The sequence below is a fragment of the Stigmatopora argus genome, chromosome 12 (assembly GCF_051989625.1).
Source record: "Stigmatopora argus isolate UIUO_Sarg chromosome 12, RoL_Sarg_1.0, whole genome shotgun sequence".
NCBI classification, from domain to species: Eukaryota; Metazoa; Chordata; class Actinopteri; order Syngnathiformes; family Syngnathidae; genus Stigmatopora; species Stigmatopora argus.
Window position 1 is genome coordinate 15,492,258 of NC_135398.1, and position 23,184 is coordinate 15,515,441.

General features: G+C 39.8%; 18 non-coding genes across 18 annotated transcripts; all 18 read left to right on the top strand.

Annotated features, from left to right (window-relative positions):
* The first annotated feature begins 1,020 nt into the window (after positions 1 to 1,020).
* On the top strand, positions 1,021 to 1,184 carry LOC144086426 (U1 spliceosomal RNA). Its single transcript, XR_013304463.1, has one exon. It is a non-coding gene; the product is annotated as a U1 spliceosomal RNA (small nuclear RNA).
* A 717-nt stretch (positions 1,185 to 1,901) lies between these two features.
* Positions 1,902 to 2,092, top strand: LOC144086453 (U2 spliceosomal RNA). Its single transcript, XR_013304488.1, has one exon. It is a non-coding gene; the product is annotated as a U2 spliceosomal RNA (small nuclear RNA).
* Positions 2,093 to 2,462: 370 nt separating this feature from the next.
* LOC144086409 (U5 spliceosomal RNA) lies at positions 2,463 to 2,573 on the top strand. The gene has a single exon (XR_013304447.1). It is a non-coding gene; the product is annotated as a U5 spliceosomal RNA (small nuclear RNA).
* Positions 2,574 to 4,778: 2,205 nt separating this feature from the next.
* LOC144086433 (U1 spliceosomal RNA) lies at positions 4,779 to 4,942 on the top strand. Its single transcript, XR_013304470.1, has one exon. It is a non-coding gene; the product is annotated as a U1 spliceosomal RNA (small nuclear RNA).
* Positions 4,943 to 5,648: 706 nt separating this feature from the next.
* Positions 5,649 to 5,839, top strand: LOC144086448 (U2 spliceosomal RNA). Its single transcript, XR_013304485.1, has one exon. It is a non-coding gene; the product is annotated as a U2 spliceosomal RNA (small nuclear RNA).
* Positions 5,840 to 6,209: 370 nt separating this feature from the next.
* Positions 6,210 to 6,320, top strand: LOC144086462 (U5 spliceosomal RNA). Its single transcript, XR_013304496.1, has one exon. It is a non-coding gene; the product is annotated as a U5 spliceosomal RNA (small nuclear RNA).
* Positions 6,321 to 8,525: 2,205 nt separating this feature from the next.
* LOC144086427 (U1 spliceosomal RNA) lies at positions 8,526 to 8,689 on the top strand. Its single transcript, XR_013304464.1, has one exon. It is a non-coding gene; the product is annotated as a U1 spliceosomal RNA (small nuclear RNA).
* Positions 8,690 to 9,406: 717 nt separating this feature from the next.
* LOC144086445 (U2 spliceosomal RNA) lies at positions 9,407 to 9,597 on the top strand. Its single transcript, XR_013304482.1, has one exon. It is a non-coding gene; the product is annotated as a U2 spliceosomal RNA (small nuclear RNA).
* Positions 9,598 to 9,967: 370 nt separating this feature from the next.
* On the top strand, positions 9,968 to 10,078 carry LOC144086410 (U5 spliceosomal RNA). Its single transcript, XR_013304448.1, has one exon. It is a non-coding gene; the product is annotated as a U5 spliceosomal RNA (small nuclear RNA).
* A 2,207-nt stretch (positions 10,079 to 12,285) lies between these two features.
* Positions 12,286 to 12,449, top strand: LOC144086428 (U1 spliceosomal RNA). Its single transcript, XR_013304465.1, has one exon. It is a non-coding gene; the product is annotated as a U1 spliceosomal RNA (small nuclear RNA).
* Positions 12,450 to 13,167: 718 nt separating this feature from the next.
* LOC144086451 (U2 spliceosomal RNA) lies at positions 13,168 to 13,358 on the top strand. Its single transcript, XR_013304486.1, has one exon. It is a non-coding gene; the product is annotated as a U2 spliceosomal RNA (small nuclear RNA).
* Positions 13,359 to 13,740: 382 nt separating this feature from the next.
* LOC144086402 (U5 spliceosomal RNA) lies at positions 13,741 to 13,851 on the top strand. The gene has a single exon (XR_013304441.1). It is a non-coding gene; the product is annotated as a U5 spliceosomal RNA (small nuclear RNA).
* A 2,206-nt stretch (positions 13,852 to 16,057) lies between these two features.
* LOC144086429 (U1 spliceosomal RNA) lies at positions 16,058 to 16,221 on the top strand. The gene has a single exon (XR_013304466.1). It is a non-coding gene; the product is annotated as a U1 spliceosomal RNA (small nuclear RNA).
* A 717-nt stretch (positions 16,222 to 16,938) lies between these two features.
* LOC144086454 (U2 spliceosomal RNA) lies at positions 16,939 to 17,129 on the top strand. Its single transcript, XR_013304489.1, has one exon. It is a non-coding gene; the product is annotated as a U2 spliceosomal RNA (small nuclear RNA).
* A 370-nt stretch (positions 17,130 to 17,499) lies between these two features.
* LOC144086411 (U5 spliceosomal RNA) lies at positions 17,500 to 17,610 on the top strand. Its single transcript, XR_013304449.1, has one exon. It is a non-coding gene; the product is annotated as a U5 spliceosomal RNA (small nuclear RNA).
* A 2,205-nt stretch (positions 17,611 to 19,815) lies between these two features.
* Positions 19,816 to 19,979, top strand: LOC144086434 (U1 spliceosomal RNA). Its single transcript, XR_013304471.1, has one exon. It is a non-coding gene; the product is annotated as a U1 spliceosomal RNA (small nuclear RNA).
* A 717-nt stretch (positions 19,980 to 20,696) lies between these two features.
* Positions 20,697 to 20,887, top strand: LOC144086440 (U2 spliceosomal RNA). The gene has a single exon (XR_013304477.1). It is a non-coding gene; the product is annotated as a U2 spliceosomal RNA (small nuclear RNA).
* Positions 20,888 to 21,269: 382 nt separating this feature from the next.
* Positions 21,270 to 21,380, top strand: LOC144086403 (U5 spliceosomal RNA). Its single transcript, XR_013304442.1, has one exon. It is a non-coding gene; the product is annotated as a U5 spliceosomal RNA (small nuclear RNA).
* Positions 21,381 to 23,184: the final 1,804 nt, after the last annotated feature.

The window sequence follows — 23,184 nt, forward strand, 5'->3', positions numbered from 1 at the left end:
TACTAAAATTGTTATCACGATAAAAACAAATAAATCAGTCGATAGGACAACTACGGCAAGCAGTCTTCGACTCTACTATTTCCCCTAGATAAAGTACTGCGCAGTGACTGCTGGGATATCAAGTTCTTAATACACCCAGTTCTTCAATACACCCAGTATGACGTTGCACGAGCACACTAATTTGGTGCTCGCCGTCATTTCGGCTATATTTACAAAAGAAATGTTGGCGTCAACAGAGCATTCAAAGCTAGACTGTGAACTATAAATATATATATATATATATACAACTACGCCAAGCAGCCCCGACTCTACTATTTCCCGTAGATAAAGTACTGCGCAGTGACTGCTGGGATATCGAGTTCTTAATACACCCAGTTCTTCAATACACCCAGTATGATCATTTCGGCTGTATTTACAAAAGAAATCCTGCCGCTAGATGTTGGCGTCAACGGAGCATTCAAAGGTAGACTGCGAACTATATATATATTAACTCGGAGCTTGCCGGCATTCCCGGAGGCTTGAGAACTACAAACGCTGGACCCGGCGTTTTAGAAGACTCATTTGGGCAATTGTTTAATTCGGATTTTTACTATAATTTGGACAACGTCGGCGGGCCGGATTAAAAAGCCTAATGGGCCGTATGTGGCCCACGGGCCGTAGTTTGCCCATGCCTGTGTTAGTAGCACTGTGCATTCCCAACCAAAGAAACAACAGGAAGTGTGTAAGGAGGGAGGTGGGGCTCCATTGTCAAGTCGGTTACTCCAAAAAAGGAACGCATGCGCATTGACTCTGTATGAGAGCAGCAGTGCATGATGGGATTTGGTAAAATCATACTTTAAAGCTAAATTAAAGACCGCCCAGTTGATGTAACGACTCAACTATTACATGTACTAGTTCTCGGTAGAATTGCCTTATACGGGGTGTGTGTTTATGACTATGTTATTACGGTGTAGCAATCGAGTTTGTGACTGAAAATGGCGAGCACGCGAAAGAAGAGGGTGCTGCATTTGTGTACAACTCATACTTACCTGGCAAGGGAGATACCATGATCACGAAGGTGGTTCACCCAGGGTGAGGCTCAGCCATTGCACTCCGGCTGTGCTGACCTCTGCGAATTCCCCAAATGTGGGAATCTCGATTGCATAATTTCTGATAGTGGGGGACTGCGTTCGCGCTCTCCCCTGATAACATGTGAAAGAAATATCTATGATACATATCTGAAACAAGTCAATAGAGCAGTTGATCCTTCCTTTCCAGTCTTTGTTCTGTTCATCAGCCTTGCCTTCTGTGACGGTCACATATTGACCTCTACAATCCCAATAGGATGAAGAGAAAACTTATAATTGTAGTATTTCCTTCTTCCGAACGTTTTAGTATTTTCATTCCCCCCAAAAACTTTGGCTTTCAATTCTTGAGATTTTTGTTATTTTGCCTGTGATATGTTTTAATTAAATGATACTAGTTGAATTATGAGTTGATCATTTTTTTTTGACATACTAGTGGAAAGTTGTCATTGTTCATCACAAGACCAGGAAATAGCAAGTAATACGTTAAGCAGGGGTTGTTGATTTGTTGTCATTTTTTTCAAATGTTGCTAAATTAAATGGCTTTTCACTGCAAAAATATTGTTTGCGAATCAGAGAACCTTGGGGCGCTGGGTAAGGTCATTGCTACTTTCCTATTGGACCATTGTGAGTCACATGACCACAGGGACTCCACATTTTCGAAGCATTTGTTCCATTTAAATACAGAAATGCAACGTTTTTTTCCCCTGCTATCAAACAGTGTGTAGTTTTAGGTTGTTGTATAAAGTGTGCTTTTGTTGTCATGTGATCTGTGTAACCACTACTATAGGCTGTAATGGCTGGAAAGAAGTCGTCCTTCCTAACAAAGTTCTAGTTATCGCTTCTCGGCCTTTTGGCTAAGATCAAGTGTAGTATCTGTTCTTATCAGTTTAATATCTGATACGTTCCCTATCCGGGGACCATATATTAAATTGATTTTTGAACCTGGGAGATGTTATAGGAGCTTGCTCCGTCCACTCCACGCATCGACCTGGTATTGCAGTACCTCCAGGAGCGGTGCACCCCCTCTCAATGTCAAAGTACATCAATTATGTTCCTGTCTAAGACGTTCCTGTCAAAATTAAATCCAAGGAAATAATCCCATAACCTTTCCTTGATGTCAACCTCTGAATGTTATCATTACAATACAATCTTTTGGTTTTATTACTAGCTTCTCGAGACCCCCAATGAATTCAAACTATTTACCCAAATAGTGTATGTATATGCCCTGCTCCATAGTAGTACATCACAATGTTGCTGCAATGCCCTGACTGCCTAATACAGTTGCTGCAACGTGATTGGCTGCTCAAAGGACTGAAGTCGCCCGCTAGTTTGTAGTGTGTTAAAGTACTATTGCGGATATAGACTTAGGTCGTTCTGTAAAAGTTTCTTCAGAACACTCTTGTTTCTCTTCAGATTGCATAAATCTTTTGCCTTTTACTAAAGATTTCCGTGCAGAGGAACAATAAGAGTTTATTCAATTTTTTGATGCTCTGCGCAAACACAGCCTCCCTTAAATGTTAAATTTAATGTATCACGGCCTTCCATCTGATTTCTTACATCACTTCTTGTCTATTTGTATCAACATATTTAAATATCTGATGTTTCTTGTGAAATAATAAGACATCACGTTTATTGTGTCAATTGATTAATCAACTGACCATTAACTGTAAAACCAGTTTTGTTCCTAAATGGATTAACTTCTATTTGGTTTTCAATTTTTCAAAAGATGATTTTGTTAGAGATTAGAACCATGTGATTTGAAGATGTGTTAATTTGTTCTAGTTGTGTTCTGATTTGTGCCTTCAGACCCTTTTTAAAGTCATTATCTAGACAAACTAAGAACAAAATTATTACATTATGAGCAGTTTCTTGCAAATGTTTCATGACTGCATTCATGTTCTGCACAACACTAAATGTTAGTACAGGGTTGGGCAAACCTTTCACATTGACTTTAAAAACTTGACAGATGGGCCGGGTCAGCACAAGATCCGATACATACTAAAAACTGCATCCGTTAACAGCACAAATGAAACAGAAACAGAAAAAAAGGACTAAAGTATTAACATACTCATCACTCATCTGGGATTTATGGGGTGGTTTCTTGGTTTTCATCAGACTAAAGGTCTGTTCACACACATGTAGAGCCAAATAACACCAGAATCCTCTGTGCCATCTTCTGGATGTTTGGAAATTTGGCTGCACTTAATGAAGCATAAAACTCAGAGACTTTCAGGGAGTTGAACTTTTCACATTGGAGATCAATCAGTTCCAACTGCAACTCCTGTGGAACCGTTTCTGGGTCTTGTGAGAAAGGACATGACACCAGCTGTCAATTTTTCCACTATCGCAAAACCGACGGCAGAATTGCTCATGCAGGTCATCCAATGATTTCCCGTAATTTTTCACATGCGGGGGTCTCTTTTAACGGAACCAGTGTGGGGAAATGAGCAAATGACTTGTCTGATATTTGCTTGAAAAATAAAACCAGCTTGATTTTGAAGGTGGAAGGTTTGCTTGCATTTCATGCACAAACTGTTTTTTCTCTTGTAGCTTCACATTCAGCTCGTTCATGTGTGTCAGGATGTCCACAGTACCATATTTTCACGACTATAAGGCGCACATAAAAGTCTAAAATTTTCTCCAAAATAGACAGGGTGCCTTATAATCCAGTGTGCTTTATATATGGACCAATACTAAAATTGTTATCACGATAAAAACAAATAAATCAGTCGATAGGACAACTACGGCAAGCAGTCTTCGACTCTACTATTTCCCCTAGATAAAGTACTGCGCAGTGACTGCTGGGATATCAAGTTCTTAATACACCCAGTTCTTCAATACACCCAGTATGACGTTGCGCGAGCACACTAATTTGGTGCTCGCCGTCATTTCGGCTATATTTACAAAAGAAATGTTGGCGTCAACAGAGCATTCAAAGCTAGACTGTGAACTATAAATATATATATATATATATACAACTACGCCAAGCAGCCCCGACTCTACTATTTCCCGTAGATAAAGTACTGCGCAGTGACTGCTGGGATATCGAGTTCTTAATACACCCAGTTCTTCAATACACCCAGTATGATCATTTCGGCTGTATTTACAAAAGAAATCCTGCCGCTAGATGTTGGCGTCAACGGAGCATTCAAAGGTAGACTGCGAACTATATATATATTAACTCGGAGCTTGCCGGCATTCCCGGAGGCTTGAGAACTACAAACGCTGGACCCGGCGTTTTATAAGACTCATTTGGGCAATTGTTTAATTCGGATTTTTACTATAATTTGGACAACGTCGGCGGGCCGGATTAAAAAGCCTAATGGGCCGTATGTGGCCCACGGGCCGTAGTTTGCCCATGCCTGTGTTAGTAGCACTGTGCATTCCCAACCAAAGAAACAACAGGAAGTGTGTAAGGAGGGAGGTGGGGCTCCATTGTCAAGTCGGTTACTCCAAAAAAGGAACGCATGCGCATTGACTCTGTATGAGAGCAGCAGTGCATGATGGGATTTGGTAAAATCATACTTTAAAGCTAAATTAAAGACCGCCCAGTTGATGTAACGACTCAACTATTACATGTACTAGTTCTCGGTAGAATTGCCTTATACGGGGTGTGTGTTTATGACTATGTTATTACGGTGTAGCAATCGAGTTTGTGACTGAAAATGGCGAGCACGCGAAAGAAGAGGGTGCTGCATTTGTGTACAACTCATACTTACCTGGCAAGGGAGATACCATGATCACGAAGGTGGTTCACCCAGGGTGAGGCTCAGCCATTGCACTCTGGCTGTGCTGACCTCTGCGAATTCCCCAAATGTGGGAATCTCGATTGCATAATTTCTGATAGTGGGGGACTGCGTTCGCGCTCTCCCCTGATAACATGTGAAAGAAATATCTATGATACATATCTGAAACAAGTCAATAGAGCAGTTGATCCTTCCTTTTCTGTTCATCAGCTTTGCCTTCTGTGACGGTCACATATTGACCTCTACAATCCCAATAGGATGAAGAGAAAACTTATAATTGTAGTATTTCCTTCTTCCGAACGTTTTAGTATTTTCATTCCCCCCAAAAACTTTGGCTTTCAATTCTTGAGATTTTTGTTATTTTGCCTGTGATATGTTTTAATTAAATGATACTAGTTGAATTATGAGTTGATCATTTTTTTTTGACATACTAGTGGAAAGTTGTCATTGTTCATCACAAGACCAGGAAATAGCAAGTAATACGTTAAGCAGGGGTTGTTGATTTGTTGTCATTTTTTTCAAATGTTGCTAAATTAAATGGCTTTTCACTGCAAAAATATTGTTTGCGAATCAGAGAACCTTGGGGCGCTGGGTAAGGTTATTGCTACTTTCCTATTGGACCATTGTGAGTCACATGACCACAGGGACTCCACATTTTCGAAGCATTTGTTCCATTTAAATACAGAAATGCAACGTTTTTTTCCCCTGCTATCAAACAGTGTGTAGTTTTAGGTTGTTGTATAAAGTGTGCTTTTGTTGTCATGTGATCTGTGTAACCACTACTATAGGCTATAATGGCTGGAAAGAAGTCGTCCTTCCTAACAAAGTTTTAGTTATCGCTTCTCGGCCTTTTGGCTAAGATCAAGTGTAGTATCTGTTCTTATCAGTTTAATATCTGATACGTCCCCTATCCGGGGACCATATATTAAATTGATTTTTGGACCTGGGAGATGGAATAGGTGCTTGCTCCGTCCACTCCACGCATCGACCTGGTATTGCAGTACCTCCAGGAACGGTGCACCCCCTCTCAATGTCAAAGTACATCAATTATGTTCATGTCTAAGACATTCCCGTCAAAATTAAATCCAAGGAAATAATCCCATAACCTTTCCTTGATGTCAACCTCTGAATGTTATCATTACAATACAATCTTTTGGTTTTATTACTAGCTTCTCAAGACCCCCAATGAATTCAAACTATTTACTCAAATAGTGTTTGTATATGCCCTGCTCCATAGTAGTACATCACAATGTTGCTGCAATGCCCTGACTGCCTAATACAGTTGCTGCAACGTGATTGGCTGCTCAAAGGACTGAAGTCGCCCGCTAGTTTGTAGTGTGTTAAAGTACTATTGCGGATATAGACTTAGGTCGTTCTGTAAAAGTTTCTTCAGAACACTCTTGTTTCTCTTCAGATTGCATAAATCTTTTGCCTTTTACTAAAGATTTCCGTGCAGAGGAACAATAAGAGTTTATTCAATTTTTTGATGCTCTGCGCAAACAGAGCCTCCCTTAAATGTTAAATTTGATGTATCACGGCCTTCCATCTGATTTCTTACATCACTTCTTGTCTATTTGTATCAACATATTTAAATATCTGATGTTTCTTGTGAAATAATAAGACATCACGTTTATTGTGTCAATTGATTAATCAACTGACCATTAACTGTAAAACCAGTTTTGTTCCTAAATGGATTAACTTCTATTTGGTTTTCAATTTTTCAAAAGATGATTTTGTTAGAGATTAGAACCATGTGATTTGAAGATGTGTTAATTTGTTCTAGTTGTGTTCTGATTTGTGCCTTCAGACCCTTTTTAAAGTCATTATCTAGACAAACTAAGAACAAAATTATTACATTATGAGCAGTTTCTTGCAAATGTTTCATGACTGCATTCATGTTCTGCACAACACTAAATGTTAGTACAGGGTTGGGCAAACCTTTCACATTGACTTTAAAAATTTGACAGACGGGCCGGGTCAGCACAAGATACGATACATATTAAAAACTGCATCCGTTAACAGCACAAATGAAACAGAAACAGAAAAAAAGGACTAAAGTATTAACATACTCATCACTCATCTGGGATTTATGGGGTGGTTTCTTGGTTTTCATCAGACTAAAGGTCTGTTCACACACATGTAGAGCCAAATAACACCAGAATCCTCTGTGCCATCTTCTGGATGTTTGGAAATTTGGCTGCACTTAATGAAGCATAAAACTCAGAGACTTTCAGGGAGTTGAACTTTTCACATTGGAGATCAATCAGTTCCAACTGCAACTCCTGTGGAACCGTTTCTGGGTCTTGTGAGAAAGGACATGACACCAGCTGTCAATTTTTCCACTATCGCAAAACCGACGGCAGAATTGCTCATGCAGGTCATCCAATGATTTCCCGTAATTTTTCACATGCGGGGGTCTCTTTTAACGGAACCAGTGTGGGGAAATGAGCAAATGACTTGTCTGATATTTGCTTGAAAAATAAAACCAGCTTGATTTTGAAGGTGGAAGGTTTGCTTGCATTTCATGCACAAACTGTTTTTTCTCTTGTAGCTTCACATTCAGCTCGTTCATGTGTGTCAGGATGTCCACAGTACCATATTTTCACGACTATAAGGCGCACATAAAAGTCTAAAATTTTCTCCAAAATAGACAGGGTGCCTTATAATCCAGTGCGCTTTATATATGGACCAATACTAAAATTGTTATCACGATAAAAACAAATAAATCAGTCGATAGGACAACTACGGCAAGCAGTCTTCGACTCTACTATTTCCCCTAGATAAAGTACTGCGCAGTGACTGCTGGGATATCAAGTTCTTAATACACCCAGTTCTTCAATACACCCAGTATGACGTTGCACGAGCACACTAATTTGGTGCTCGCCGTCATTTCGGCTATATTTACAAAAGAAATGTTGGCGTCAACAGAGCATTCAAAGCTAGACTGTGAACTATAAATATATATATATATATATACAACTACGCCAAGCAGCCCCGACTCTACTATTTCCCGTAGATAAAGTACTGCGCAGTGACTGCTGGGATATCGAGTTCTTAATACACCCAGTTCTTCAATACACCCAGTATGATCATTTCGGCTGTATTTACAAAAGAAATCCTGCCGCTAGATGTTGGCGTCAACGGAGCATTCAAAGGTAGACTGCGAACTATATATATATTAACTCGGAGCTTGCCGGCATTCCCGGAGGCTTGAGAACTACAAACGCTGGACCCGGCGTTTTAGAAGACTCATTTGGGCAATTGTTTAATTCGGATTTTTACTATAATTTGGACAACGTCGGCGGGCCGGATTAAAAAGCCTAATGGGCCGTATGTGGCCCACGGGCCGTAGTTTGCCCATGCCTGTGTTAGTAGCACTGTGCATTCCCAACCAAAGAAACAACAGGAAGTGTGTAAGGAGGGAGGTGGGGCTCCATTGTCAAGTCGGTTACTCCAAAAAAGGAACGCATGCGCATTGACTCTGTATGAGAGCAGCAGTGCATGATGGGATTTGGTAAAATCATACTTTAAAGCTAAATTAAAGACCGCCCAGTTGATGTAACGACTCAACTATTACATGTACTAGTTCTCGGTAGAATTGCCTTATACGGGGTGTGTGTTTATGACTATGTTATTACGGTGTAGCAATCGAGTTTGTGACTGAAAATGGCGAGCACGCGAAAGAAGAGGGTGCTGCATTTGTGTACAACTCATACTTACCTGGCAAGGGAGATACCATGATCACGAAGGTGGTTCACCCAGGGTGAGGCTCAGCCATTGCACTCCGGCTGTGCTGACCTCTGCGAATTCCCCAAATGTGGGAATCTCGATTGCATAATTTCTGATAGTGGGGGACTGCGTTCGCGCTCTCCCCTGATAACATGTGAAAGAAATATCTATGATACATATCTGAAACAAGTCAATAGAGCAGTTGATCCTTCCTTTCCAGTCTTTGTTCTGTTCATCAGCCTTGCCTTCTGTGACGGTCACATATTGACCTCTACAATCCCAATAGGATGAAGAGAAAACTTATAATTGTAGTATTTCCTTCTTCCGAACGTTTTAGTATTTTCATTCCCCCCAAAAACTTTGGCTTTCAATTCTTGAGATTTTTGTTATTTTGCCTGTGATATGTTTTAATTAAATGATACTAGTTGAATTATGAGTTGATCATTTTTTTTTGACATACTAGTGGAAAGTTGTCATTGTTCATCACAAGACCAGGAAATAGCAAGTAATACGTTAAGCAGGGGTTGTTGATTTGTTGTCATTTTTTTCAAATGTTGCTAAATTAAATGGCTTTTCACTGCAAAAATATTGTTTGCGAATCAGAGAACCTTGGGGCGCTGGGTAAGGTCATTGCTACTTTCCTATTGGACCATTGTGAGTCACATGACCACAGGGACTCCACATTTTCGAAGCATTTGTTCCATTTAAATACAGAAATGCAACGTTTTTTTCCCCTGCTATCAAACAGTGTGTAGTTTTAGGTTGTTGTATAAAGTGTGCTTTTGTTGTCATGTGATCTGTGTAACCACTACTATAGGCTGTAATGGCTGGAAAGAAGTCGTCCTTCCTAACAAAGTTCTAGTTATCGCTTCTCGGCCTTTTGGCTAAGATCAAGTGTAGTATCTGTTCTTATCAGTTTAATATCTGATACGTTCCCTATCCGGGGACCATATATTAAATTGATTTTTGAACCTGGGAGATGGAATAGGAGCTTGCTCCGTCCACTCCACGCATCGACCTGGTATTGCAGTACCTCCAGGAGCGGTGCACCCCCTCTCAATGTCAAAGTACATCAATTATGTTCCTGTCTAAGACGTTCCTGTCAAAATTAAATCCAAGGAAATAATCCCATAACCTTTCCTTGATGTCAACCTCTGAATGTTATCATTACAATACAATCTTTTGGTTTTATTACTAGCTTCTCGAGACCCCCAATGAATTCAAACTATTTACCCAAATAGTGTATGTATATGCCCTGCTCCATAGTAGTACATCACAATGTTGCTGCAATGCCCTGACTGCCTAATACAGTTGCTGCAACGTGATTGGCTGCTCAAAGGACTGAAGTCGCCCGCTAGTTTGTAGTGTGTTAAAGTACTATTGCGGATATAGACTTAGGTCGTTCTGTAAAAGTTTCTTCAGAACACTCTTGTTTCTCTTCAGATTGCATAAATCTTTTGCCTTTTACTAAAGATTTCCGTGCAGAGGAACAATAAGAGTTTATTCAATTTTTTGATGCTCTGCGCAAACACAGCCTCCCTTAAATGTTAAATTTAATGTATCACGGCCTTCCATCTGATTTCTTACATCACTTCTTGTCTATTTGTATCAACATATTTAAATATCTGATGTTTCTTGTGAAATAATAAGACATCACGTTTATTGTGTCAATTGATTAATCAACTGACCTTTAACTGTAAAACCAGTTTTGTTCCTAAATGGATTAACTTCTATTTGGTTTTCAATTTTTCAAAAGATGATTTTGTTAGAGATTAGAACCATGTGATTTGAAGATGTGTTAATTTGTTCTAGTTGTGTTCTGATTTGTGCCTTCAGACCCTTTTTAAAGTCATTATCTAGACAAACTAAGAACAAAATTATTACATTATGAGCAGTTTCTTGCAAATGTTTCATGACTGCATTCATGTTCTGCACAACACTAAATGTTAGTACAGGGTTGGGCAAACCTTTCACATTGACTTTAAAAACTTGACAGATGGGCCGGGTCAGCACAAGATCCGATACATACTAAAAACTGCATCCGTTAACAGCACAAATGAAACAGAAACAGAAAAAAAGGACTAAAGTATTAACATACTCATCACTCATCTGGGATTTATGGGGTGGTTTCTTGGTTTTCATCAGACTAAAGGTCTGTTCACACACATGTAGAGCCAAATAACACCAGAATCCTCTGTGCCATCTTCTGGATGTTTGGAAATTTGGCTGCACTTAATGAAGCATAAAACTCAGAGACTTTCAGGGAGTTGAACTTTTCACATTGGAGATCAATCAGTTCCAACTGCAACTCCTGTGGAACCGTTTCTGGGTCTTGTGAGAAAGGACATGACACCAGCTGTCAATTTTTCCACTATCGCAAAACCGACGGCAGAATTGCTCATGCAGGTCATCCAATGATTTCCCGTAATTTTTCACATGCGGGGGTCTCTTTTAACGGAACCAGTGTGGGGAAATGAGCAAATGACTTGTCTGATATTTGCTTGAAAAATAAAACCAGCTTGATTTTGAAGGTGGAAGGTTTGCTTGCATTTCATGCACAAACTGTTTTTTCTCTTGTAGCTTCACATTCAGCTCGTTCATGTGTGTCAGGATGTCCACAGTACCATATTTTCACGACTATAAGGCGCACATAAAAGTCTAAAATTTTCTCCAAAATAGACAGGGTGCCTTATAATCCAGTGTGCTTTATATATGGACCAATACTAAAATTGTTATCACGATAAAAACAAATAAATCAGTCGATAGGACAACTACGGCAAGCAGTCTTCGACTCTACTATTTCCCCTAGATAAAGTACTGCGCAGTGACTGCTGGGATATCAAGTTCTTAATACACCCAGTTCTTCAATACACCCAGTATGACGTTGCGCGAGCACACTAATTTGGTGCTCGCCGTCATTTCGGCTATATTTACAAAAGAAATGTTGGCGTCAACAGAGCATTCAAAGCTAGACTGTGAACTATAAATATATATATATATATATATACAACTACGCCAAGCAGCCCCGACTCTACTATTTCCCGTAGATAAAGTACTGCGCAGTGACTGCTGGGATATCGAGTTCTTAATACACCCAGTTCTTCAATACACCCAGTATGATCATTTCGGCTGTATTTACAAAAGAAATCCTGCCGCTAGATGTTGGCGTCAACGGAGCATTCAAAGGTAGACTGCGAACTATATATATATTAACTCGGAGCTTGCCGGCATTCCCGGAGGCTTGAGAACTACAAACGCTGGACCCGGCGTTTTATAAGACTCATTTGGGCAATTGTTTAATTCGGATTTTTACTATAATTTGGACAACGTCGGCGGGCCGGATTAAAAAGCCTAATGGGCCGTATGTGGCCCACGGGCCGTAGTTTGCCCATGCCTGTGTTAGTAGCACTGTGCATTCCCAACCAAAGAAACAACAGGAAGTGTGTAAGGAGGGAGGTGGGGCTCCATTGTCAAGTCGGTTACTCCAAAAAAGGAACGCATGCGCATTGACTCTGTATGAGAGCAGCAGTCCATGATGGGATTTGGTAAAATCATACTTTAAAGCTAAATTAAAGACCGCCCAGTTGATGTAACGACTCAACTATTACATGTACTAGTTCTCGGTAGAATTGCCTTATACGGGGTGTGTGTTTATGACTATGTTATTACGGTGTAGCAATCGAGTTTGTGACTGAAAATGGCGAGCACGCGAAAGAAGAGGGTGCTGCATTTGTGTACAACTCATACTTACCTGGCAAGGGAGATACCATGATCACGAAGGTGGTTCACCCAGGGTGAGGCTCAGCCATTGCACTCCGGCTGTGCTGACCTCTGCGAATTCCCCAAATGTGGGAATCTCGATTGCATAATTTCTGATAGTGGGGGACTGCGTTCGCGCTCTCCCCTGATAACATGTGAAAGAAATATCTATGATACATATCTGAAACAAGTCAATAGAGCAGTTGATCCTTCCTTTCCAGTCTTTGTTCTGTTCATCAGCCTTGCCTTCTGTGACGGTCACATATTGACCTCTACAATCCCAATAGGATGAAGAGAAAACTTATAATTGTAGTATTTCCTTCTTCCGAACGTTTTAGTATTTTCATTCCCCCCAAAAACTTTGGCTTTCAATTCTTGAGATTTTTGTTATTTTGCCTGTGATATGTTTTAATTAAATGATACTAGTTGAATTATGAGTTGATCATTTTTTTTTTGACATACTAGTGGAAAGTTGTCATTGTTCATCACAAGACCAGGAAATAGCAAGTAATACGTTAAGCAGGGGTTGTTGATTTGTTGTCATTTTTTTCAAATGTTGCTAAATTAAATGGCTTTTCACTGCAAAAATATTGTTTGCGAATCAGAGAACCTTGGGGCGCTGGGTAAGGTTATTGCTACTTTCCTATTGGACCATTGTGAGTCACATGACCACAGGGACTCCACATTTTCGAAGCATTTGTTCCATTTAAATACAGAAATGCAACGTTTTTTTCCCCTGCTATCAAACAGTGTGTAGTTTTAGGTTGTTGTATAAAGTGTGCTTTTGTTGTCATGTGATCTGTGTAACCACTACTATAGGCTGTAATGGCTGGAAAGAAGTCGTCCTTCCTAACAAAGTTCTAGTTATCGCTTCTCGGCCTTTTGGCTAAGATCAAGTGTAGTATCTGTTCTTATCAGTTTAATATCTGATACGTTCCCTATCCGGGGACCATATATTAAATTGATTTTTGAACCTGGGAGATGGAATAGGAGCTTGCTCCGTCCACTCCACGCATTGACCTGGTATTGCAGTACCTCCAGGAACGGTGCACCCCCTCTCAATGTCAAAGTACATCAATTATGTTCCTGTCTAAGACGCTCCCGTCAAAATTAAATCCAAGGAAATAATCCCATAACCTTTCCTTGATGTCAACCTCTGAATGTTATCGTTACAATACAATCTTTTGGTTTTATTACTAGCTTCTCGAGACCCCCAATGAATTCAAACTATTTACCCAAATAGTGTATGTATATGCCCTGCTCCATAGTAGTACATCACAATGTTGCTGCAATGCCCTGACTGCCTAATACAGTTGCTGCAACGTGATTGGCTGCTCAAAGGACTGAAGTCGCCCGCTAGTTTGTAGTGCGTTAGCCTGTGTGTTAAAGTACTATTGCGGATATAGACTTAGGTCGTTCTGTAAAAGTTTCTTCAGAGCACTCTTGTTTCTCTTCAGATTGCATAAATCTTTTGCCTTTTACTAAAGATTTCCGTGCAGAGGAACAATAAGAGTTTATTCAATTTTTTGATGCTCTGCGCAAACAGAACCTCCCTTAAATGTTAAATTTAATGTATCACGGCCTTCCATCTGATTTCTTACATCACTTCTTGTCTATTTGTATCAACATATTTAAATATCTGATGTTTCTTGTGAAATAATGAAGACATCACGTGTATTGTGTCAATTGATTAATCAACTGACCATTAACTGTAAAACCAGTTTTGTTCCTAAATGGATTAACTTCTATTTGGTTTTCAATTTTTCAAAAGATGATTTTGTTAGAGATTAGAACCATGTGATTTGAAGATGTGTTAATTTGTTCTAGTTGTGTTTTGATTTGTGCCTTCAGACCCTTTTTAAAGTCATTATCTAGACAAACTAAGAACAAAATTATTACATTATGAGCAGTTTCTTGCAAATGTTTCATGACTGCATTCATGTTCTGCACAACACTAAATGTTAGTACAGGGTTGGGCAAACCTTTCACATTGACTTTAAAAATTTGACAGACGGGCCGGGTCAGCACAAGATACGATACATATTAAAAACTGCATCCGTTAACAGCACAAATGAAACAGAAACAGAAAAAAAGGACTAAAGTATTAACATACTCATCACTCATCTGGGATTTATGGGGTGGTTTCTTGGTTTTCATCAGACTAAAGGTCTGTTCACACACATGTAGAGCCAAATAACACCAGAATCCTCTGTGCCATCTTCTGGATGTTTGGAAATTTGGCTGCACTTAATGAAGCATAAAACTCAGAGACTTTCAGGGAGTTGAACTTTTCACATTGGAGATCAATCAGTTCCAACTGCAACTCCTGTGGAACCGTTTCTGGGTCTTGTGAGAAAGGACATGACACCAGCTGTCAATTTTTCCACTATCGCAAAACCGACGGCAGAATTGCTCATGCAGGTCATCCAATGATTTCCCGTAATTTTTCACATGCGGGGGTCTCTTTTAACGGAACCAGTGTGGGGAAATGAGCAAATGACTTGTCTGATATTTGCTTGAAAAATAAAACCAGCTTGATTTTGAAGGTGGAAGGTTTGCTTGCATTTCATGCACAAACTGTTTTTTCTCTTGTAGCTTCACATTCAGCTCGTTCATGTGTGTCAGGATGTCCACAGTACCATATTTTCACGACTATAAGGCGCACATAAAAGTCTAAAATTTTCTCCAAAATAGACAGGGTGCCTTATAATCCAGTGCGCTTTATATATGGACCAATACTAAAATTGTTATCACGATAAAAACAAATAAATCAGTCGATAGGACAACTACGGCAAGCAGTCTTCGACTCTACTATTTCCCCTAGATAAAGTACTGCGCAGTGACTGCTGGGATATCAAGTTCTTAATACACCCAGTTCTTCAATACACCCAGTATGACGTTGCACGAGCACACTAATTTGGTGCTCGCCGTCATTTCGGCTATATTTACAAAAGAAATGTTGGCGTCAACAGAGCATTCAAAGCTAGACTGTGAACTATAAATATATATATATATATATACAACTACGCCAAGCAGCCCCGACTCTACTATTTCCCGTAGATAAAGTACTGCGCAGTGACTGCTGGGATATCGAGTTCTTAATACACCCAGTTCTTCAATACACCCAGTATGATCATTTCGGCTGTATTTACAAAAGAAATCCTGCCGCTAGATGTTGGCGTCAACGGAGCATTCAAAGGTAGACTGCGAACTATATATATATTAACTCGGAGCTTGCCGGCATTCCCGGAGGCTTGAGAACTACAAACGCTGGACCCGGCGTTTTAGAAGACTCATTTGGGCAATTGTTTAATTCGGATTTTTACTATAATTTGGACAACGTCGGCGGGCCGGATTAAAAAGCCTAATGGGCCGTATGTGGCCCACGGGCCGTAGTTTGCCCATGCCTGTGTTAGTAGCACTGTGCATTCCCAACCAAAGAAACAACAGGAAGTGTGTAAGGAGGGAGGTGGGGCTCCATTGTCAAGTCGGTTACTCCAAAAAAGGAACGCATGCGCATTGACTCTGTATGAGAGCAGCAGTGCATGATGGGATTTGGTAAAATCATACTTTAAAGCTAAATTAAAGACCGCCCAGTTGATGTAACGACTCAACTATTACATGTACTAGTTCTCGGTAGAATTGCCTTATACGGGGTGTGTGTTTATGACTATGTTATTACGGTGTAGCAATCGAGTTTGTGACTGAAAATGGCGAGCACGCGAAAGAAGAGGGTGCTGCATTTGTGTACAACTCATACTTACCTGGCAAGGGAGATACCATGATCACGAAGGTGGTTCACCCAGGGTGAGGCTCAGCCATTGCACTCCGGCTGTGCTGACCTCTGCGAATTCCCCAAATGTGGGAATCTCGATTGCATAATTTCTGATAGTGGGGGACTGCGTTCGCGCTCTCCCCTGATAACATGTGAAAGAAATATCTATGATACATATCTGAAACAAGTCAATAGAGCAGTTGATCCTTCCTTTCCAGTCTTTGTTCTGTTCATCAGCCTTGCCTTCTGTGACGGTCACATATTGACCTCTACAATCCCAATAGGATGAAGAGAAAACTTATAATTGTAGTATTTCCTTCTTCCGAACGTTTTAGTATTTTCATTCCCCCCAAAAACTTTGGCTTTCAATTCTTGAGATTTTTGTTATTTTGCCTGTGATATGTTTTAATTAAATGATACTAGTTGAATTATGAGTTGATCTTTTTTTTTTGACATACTAGTGGAAAGTTGTCATTGTTCATCACAAGACCAGGAAATAGCAAGTAATACGTTAAGCAGGGGTTGTTGATTTGTTGTCATTTTTTTCAAATGTTGCTAAATTAAATGGCTTTTCACTGCAAAAATATTGTTTGCGAATCAGAGAACCTTGGGGCGCTGGGTAAGGTCATTGCTACTTTCCTATTGGACCATTGTGAGTCACATGACCACAGGGACTCCACATTTTCGAAGCATTTGTTCCATTTAAATACAGAAATGCAACGTTTTTTTCCCCTGCTATCAAACAGTGTGTAGTTTTAGGTTGTTGTATAAAGTGTGCTTTTGTTGTCATGTGATCTGTGTAACCACTACTATAGGCTGTAATGGCTGGAAAGAAGTCGTCCTTCCTAACAAAGTTCTAGTTATCGCTTCTCGGCCTTTTGGCTAAGATCAAGTGTAGTATCTGTTCTTATCAGTTTAATATCTGATACGTTCCCTATCCGGGGACCATATATTAAATTGATTTTTGAACCTGGGAGATGTTATAGGAGCTTGCTCCGTCCACTCCACGCATCGACCTGGTATTGCAGTACCTCCAGGAGCGGTGCACCCCCTCTCAATGTCAAAGTACATCAATTATGTTCCTGTCTAAGACGTTCCTGTCAAAATTAAATCCAAGGAAATAATCCCATAACCTTTCCTTGATGTCAACCTCTGAATGTTATCATTACAATACAATCTTTTGGTTTTATTACTAGCTTCTCGAGACCCCCAATGAATTCAAACTATTTACCCAAATAGTGTATGTATATGCCCTGCTCCATAGTAGTACATCACAATGTTGCTGCAATGCCCTGACTGCCTAATACAGTTGCTGCAACGTGATTGGCTGCTCAAAGGACTGAAGTCGCCCGCTAGTTTGTAGTGTGTTAAAGTACTATTGCGGATATAGACTTAGGTCGTTCTGTAAAAGTTTCTTCAGAACACTCTTGTTTCTCTTCAGATTGCATAAATCTTTTGCCTTTTACTAAAGATTTCCGTGCAGAGGAACAATAAGAGTTTATTCAATTTTTTGATGCTCTGCGCAAACACAGCCTCCCTTAAATGTTAAATTTAATGTATCACGGCCTTCCATCTGATTTCTTACATCACTTCTTGTCTATTTGTATCAACATATTTAAATATCTGATGTTTCTTGTGAAATAATAAGACATCACGTTTATTGTGTCAATTGATTAATCAACTGACCATTAACTGTAAAACCAGTTTTGTTCCTAAATGGATTAACTTCTATTTGGTTTTCAATTTTTCAAAAGATGATTTTGTTAGAGATTAGAACCATGTGATTTGAAGATGTGTTAATTTGTTCTAGTTGTGTTCTGATTTGTGCCTTCAGACCCTTTTTAAAGTCATTATCTAGACAAACTAAGAACAAAATTATTACATTATGAGCAGTTTCTTGCAAATGTTTCATGACTGCATTCATGTTCTGCACAACACTAAATGTTAGTACAGGGTTGGGCAAACCTTTCACATTGACTTTAAAAACTTGACAGATGGGCCGGGTCAGCACAAGATCCGATACATACTAAAAACTGCATCCGTTAACAGCACAAATGAAACAGAAACAGAAAAAAAGGACTAAAGTATTAACATACTCATCACTCATCTGGGATTTATGGGGTGGTTTCTTGGTTTTCATCAGACTAAAGGTCTGTTCACACACATGTAGAGCCAAATAACACCAGAATCCTCTGTGCCATCTTCTGGATGTTTGGAAATTTGGCTGCACTTAATGAAGCATAAAACTCAGAGACTTTCAGGGAGTTGAACTTTTCACATTGGAGATCAATCAGTTCCAACTGCAACTCCTGTGGAACCGTTTCTGGGTCTTGTGAGAAAGGACATGACACCAGCTGTCAATTTTTCCACTATCGCAAAACCGACGGCAGAATTGCTCATGCAGGTCATCCAATGATTTCCCGTAATTTTTCACATGCGGGGGTCTCTTTTAACGGAACCAGTGTGGGGAAATGAGCAAATGACTTGTCTGATATTTGCTTGAAAAATAAAACCAGCTTGATTTTGAAGGTGGAAGGTTTGCTTGCATTTCATGCACAAACTGTTTTTTCTCTTGTAGCTTCACATTCAGCTCGTTCATGTGTGTCAGGATGTCCACAGTACCATATTTTCACGACTATAAGGCGCACATAAAAGTCTAAAATTTTCTCCAAAATAGACAGGGTGCCTTATAATCCAGTGTGCTTTATATATGGACCAATACTAAAATTGTTATCACGATAAAAACAAATAAATCAGTCGATAGGACAACTACGGCAAGCAGTCTTCGACTCTACTATTTCCCCTAGATAAAGTACTGCGCAGTGACTGCTGGGATATCAAGTTCTTAATACACCCAGTTCTTCAATACACCCAGTATGACGTTGCGCGAGCACACTAATTTGGTGCTCGCCGTCATTTCGGCTATATTTACAAAAGAAATGTTGGCGTCAACAGAGCATTCAAAGCTAGACTGTGAACTATAAATATATATATATATATATACAACTACGCCAAGCAGCCCCGACTCTACTATTTCCCGTAGATAAAGTACTGCGCAGTGACTGCTGGGATATCGAGTTCTTAATACACCCAGTTCTTCAATACACCCAGTATGATCATTTCGGCTGTATTTACAAAAGAAATCCTGCCGCTAGATGTTGGCGTCAACGGAGCATTCAAAGGTAGACTGCGAACTATATATATATTAACTCGGAGCTTGCCGGCATTCCCGGAGGCTTGAGAACTACAAACGCTGGACCCGGCGTTTTATAAGACTCATTTGGGCAATTGTTTAATTCGGATTTTTACTATAATTTGGACAACGTCGGCGGGCCGGATTAAAAAGCCTAATGGGCCGTATGTGGCCCACGGGCCGTAGTTTGCCCATGCCTGTGTTAGTAGCACTGTGCATTCCCAACCAAAGAAACAACAGGAAGTGTGTAAGGAGGGAGGTGGGGCTCCATTGTCAAGTCGGTTACTCCAAAAAAGGAACACATGCGCATTGACTCTGTATGAGAGCAGCAGTGCATGATGGGATTTGGTAAAATCATACTTTAAAGCTAAATTAAAGACCGCCCAGTTGATGTAACGACTCAACTATTACATGTACTAGTTCTCGGTAGAATTGCCTTATACGGGGTGTGTGTTTATGACTATGTTATTACGGTGTAGCAATCGAGTTTGTGACTGAAAATGGCGAGCACGCGAAAGAAGAGGGTGCTGCATTTGTGTACAACTCATACTTACCTGGCAAGGGAGATACCATGATCACGAAGGTGGTTCACCCAGGGTGAGGCTCAGCCATTGCACTCCGGTTGTGCTAACCTCTGCGAATTCCCCAAATGTGGGAATCTCGATTGCATAATTTCTGATAGTGGGGGACTGCGTTCGCGCTCTCCCCTGATAATATGTGAAAGAAATATCTATGATACATATCTGAAACAAGTCAATAGAGCAGTTGATTCTTCTTTTCCAGTCTTTGTTCTGTTCGTCAGCCTTGCCTTCTGTGACGGTCACATATTGACCTCTACAATCCCAATAGGATGAAGAGAAAACTTATAATTGTAGTATTTCCTTCTTCCGAACGTTTTAGTATTTTCATTCCCCCCAAAAACTTTGGCTTTCAATTCTTGAGATTTTTGTTATTTTGCCTGTGATATGTTTTAATTAAATGATACTAGTTGAATTATGAGTTGATCATTTTTTTTTGACATACTAGTGGAAAGTTGTCATTGTTCATCACAAGACCAGGAAATAGCAAGTAATACGTTAAGCAGGGGTTGTTGATTTGTTGTCATTTTTTTCAAATGTTGCTAAATTAAATGGCTTTTCACTGCAAAAATATTGTTTGCGAATCAGAGAACCTTGGGGCGCTGGGTAAGGTTATTGCTACTTTCCTATTGGACCATTGTGAGTCACATGACCACAGGGACTCCACATTTTCGAAGCATTTGTTCCATTTAAATACAGAAATGCAACGTTTTTTTCCCCTGCTATCAAACAGTGTGTAGTTTTAGGTTGTTGTATAAAGTGTGCTTTTGTTGTCATGTGATCTGTGTAACCACTACTATAGGCTGTAATGGCTGGAAAGAAGTCGTCCTTCCTAACAAAGTTCTAGTTATCGCTTCTCGGCCTTTTGGCTAAGATCAAGTGTAGTATCTGTTCTTATCAGTTTAATATCTGATACGTTCCCTATCTGGGGACCATATATTAAATTGATTTTTGAACCTGGGAGATGGAATAGGAGCTTGCTCCGTCCACTCCACGCATCGACCTGGTATTGCAGTACCTCCAGGAACGGTGCACCCCCTCTCAATGTCAAAGTACATCAATTATGTTCCTGTCTAAGACGCTCCCGTCAAAATTAAATCCAAGGAAATAATCCCATAACCTTTCCTTGATGTCAACCTCTGAATGTTATCGTTACAATACAATCTTTTGGTTTTATTACTAGCTTCTCGAGACCCCCAATGAATTCAAACTATTTACCCAAATAGTGTATGTATATGCCCTGCTCCATAGTAGTACATCACAATGTTGCTGCAATGCCCTGACTGCCTAATACAGTTGCTGCAACGTGATTGGCTGCTCAAAGGACTGAAGTCGCCCGCTAGTTTGTAGTGCGTTAGCCTGTGTGTTAAAGTACTATTGCGGATATAGACTTAGGTCGTTCTGTAAAAGTTTCTTCAGAGCACTCTTGTTTCTCTTCAGATTGCATAAATCTTTTGCCTTTTACTAAAGATTTCCGTGCAGAGGAACAATAAGAGTTTATTCAATTTTTTGATGCTCTGCGCAAACAGAACCTCCCTTAAATGTTAAATTTAATGTATCACGGCCTTCCATCTGATTTCTTACATCACTTCTTGTCTATTTGTATCAACATATTTAAATATCTGATGTTTCTTGTGAAATAATGAAGACATCACGTGTATTGTGTCAATTGATTAATCAACTGACCATTAACTGTAAAACCAGTTTTGTTCCTAAATGGATTAACTTCTATTTGGTTTTCAATTTTTCAAAAGATGATTTTGTTAGAGATTAGAACCATGTGATTTGAAGATGTGTTAATTTGTTCTAGTTGTGTTTTGATTTGTGCCTTCAGACCCTTTTTAAAGTCATTATCTAGACAAACTAAGAACAAAATTATTACATTATGAGCAGTTTCTTGCAAATGTTTCATGACTGCATTCATGTTCTGCACAACACTAAATGTTAGTACAGGGTTGGGCAAACCTTTCACATTGACTTTAAAAACTTGACAGATGGGCCGGGTCAGCACAAGATCCGATACATACTAAAAACTGCATCCGTTAACAGCACAAATGAAACAGAAACAGAAAAAAAGGACTAAAGTATTAACATACTCATCACTCATCTGGGATTTATGGGGTGGTTTCTTGGTTTTCATCAGACTAAAGGTCTGTTCACACACATGTAGAGCCAAATAACACCAGAATCCTCTGTGCCATCTTCTGGATGTTTGGAAATTTGGCTGCACTTAATGAAGCATAAAACTCAGAGACTTTCAGGGAGTTGAACTTTTCACATTGGAGATCAATCAGTTCCAACTGCAACTCCTGTGGGACCGTTTCTGGGTCTTGTGAGAAAGGACATGACACCAGCTGTCAATTTTTCCACTATCGCAAAACCGACGGCAGAATTGCTCATGCAGGTCATCCAATGATTTCCCGTAATTTTTCACATGCGGGGGTCTCTTTTAACGGAACCAGTGTGGGGAAATGAGCAAATGACTTGTCTGATATTTGCTTGAAAAATAAAACCAGCTTGATTTTGAAGGTGGAAGGTTTGCTTGCATTTCATGCACAAACTGTTTTTTCTCTTGTAGCTTCACATTCAGCTCGTTCATGTGTGTCAGGATGTCCACAGTACCATATTTTCACGACTATAAGGCGCACATAAAAGTCTAAAATTTTCTCCAAAATAGACAGGGTGCCTTATAATCCAGTGTGCTTTATATATGGACCAATACTAAAATTGTTATCACGATAAAAACAAATAAATCAGTCGATAGGACAACTACGGCAAGCAGTCTTCGACTCTACTATTTCCCCTAGATAAAGTACTGCGCAGTGACTGCTGGGATATCAAGTTCTTAATACACCCAGTTCTTCAATACACCCAGTATGACGTTGCGCGAGCACACTAATTTGGTGCTCGCCGTCATTTCGGCTATATTTACAAAAGAAATGTTGGCGTCAACAGAGCATTCAAAGCTAGATTGTGAACTATAAATATATATATATATATATATATATATATATATATATACAACTACGCCAAGCAGCCCCGACTCTACTATTTCCCGTAGATAAAGTACTGCGCAGTGACTGCTGGGATATCGAGTTCTTAATACACCCAGTTCTTCAATACACCCAGTATGATCATTTCGGCTGTATTTACAAAAGAAATCCTGCCGCTAGATGTTGGCGTCAACGGAGCATTCAAAGGTAGACTGCGAACTATATATATATTAACTCGGAGCTTGCCGGCATTCCCGGAGGCTTGAGAACTACAAACGCTGGACCCGGCGTTTTAGAAGACTCATTTGGGCAATTGTTTAATTCGGATTTTTACTATAATTTGG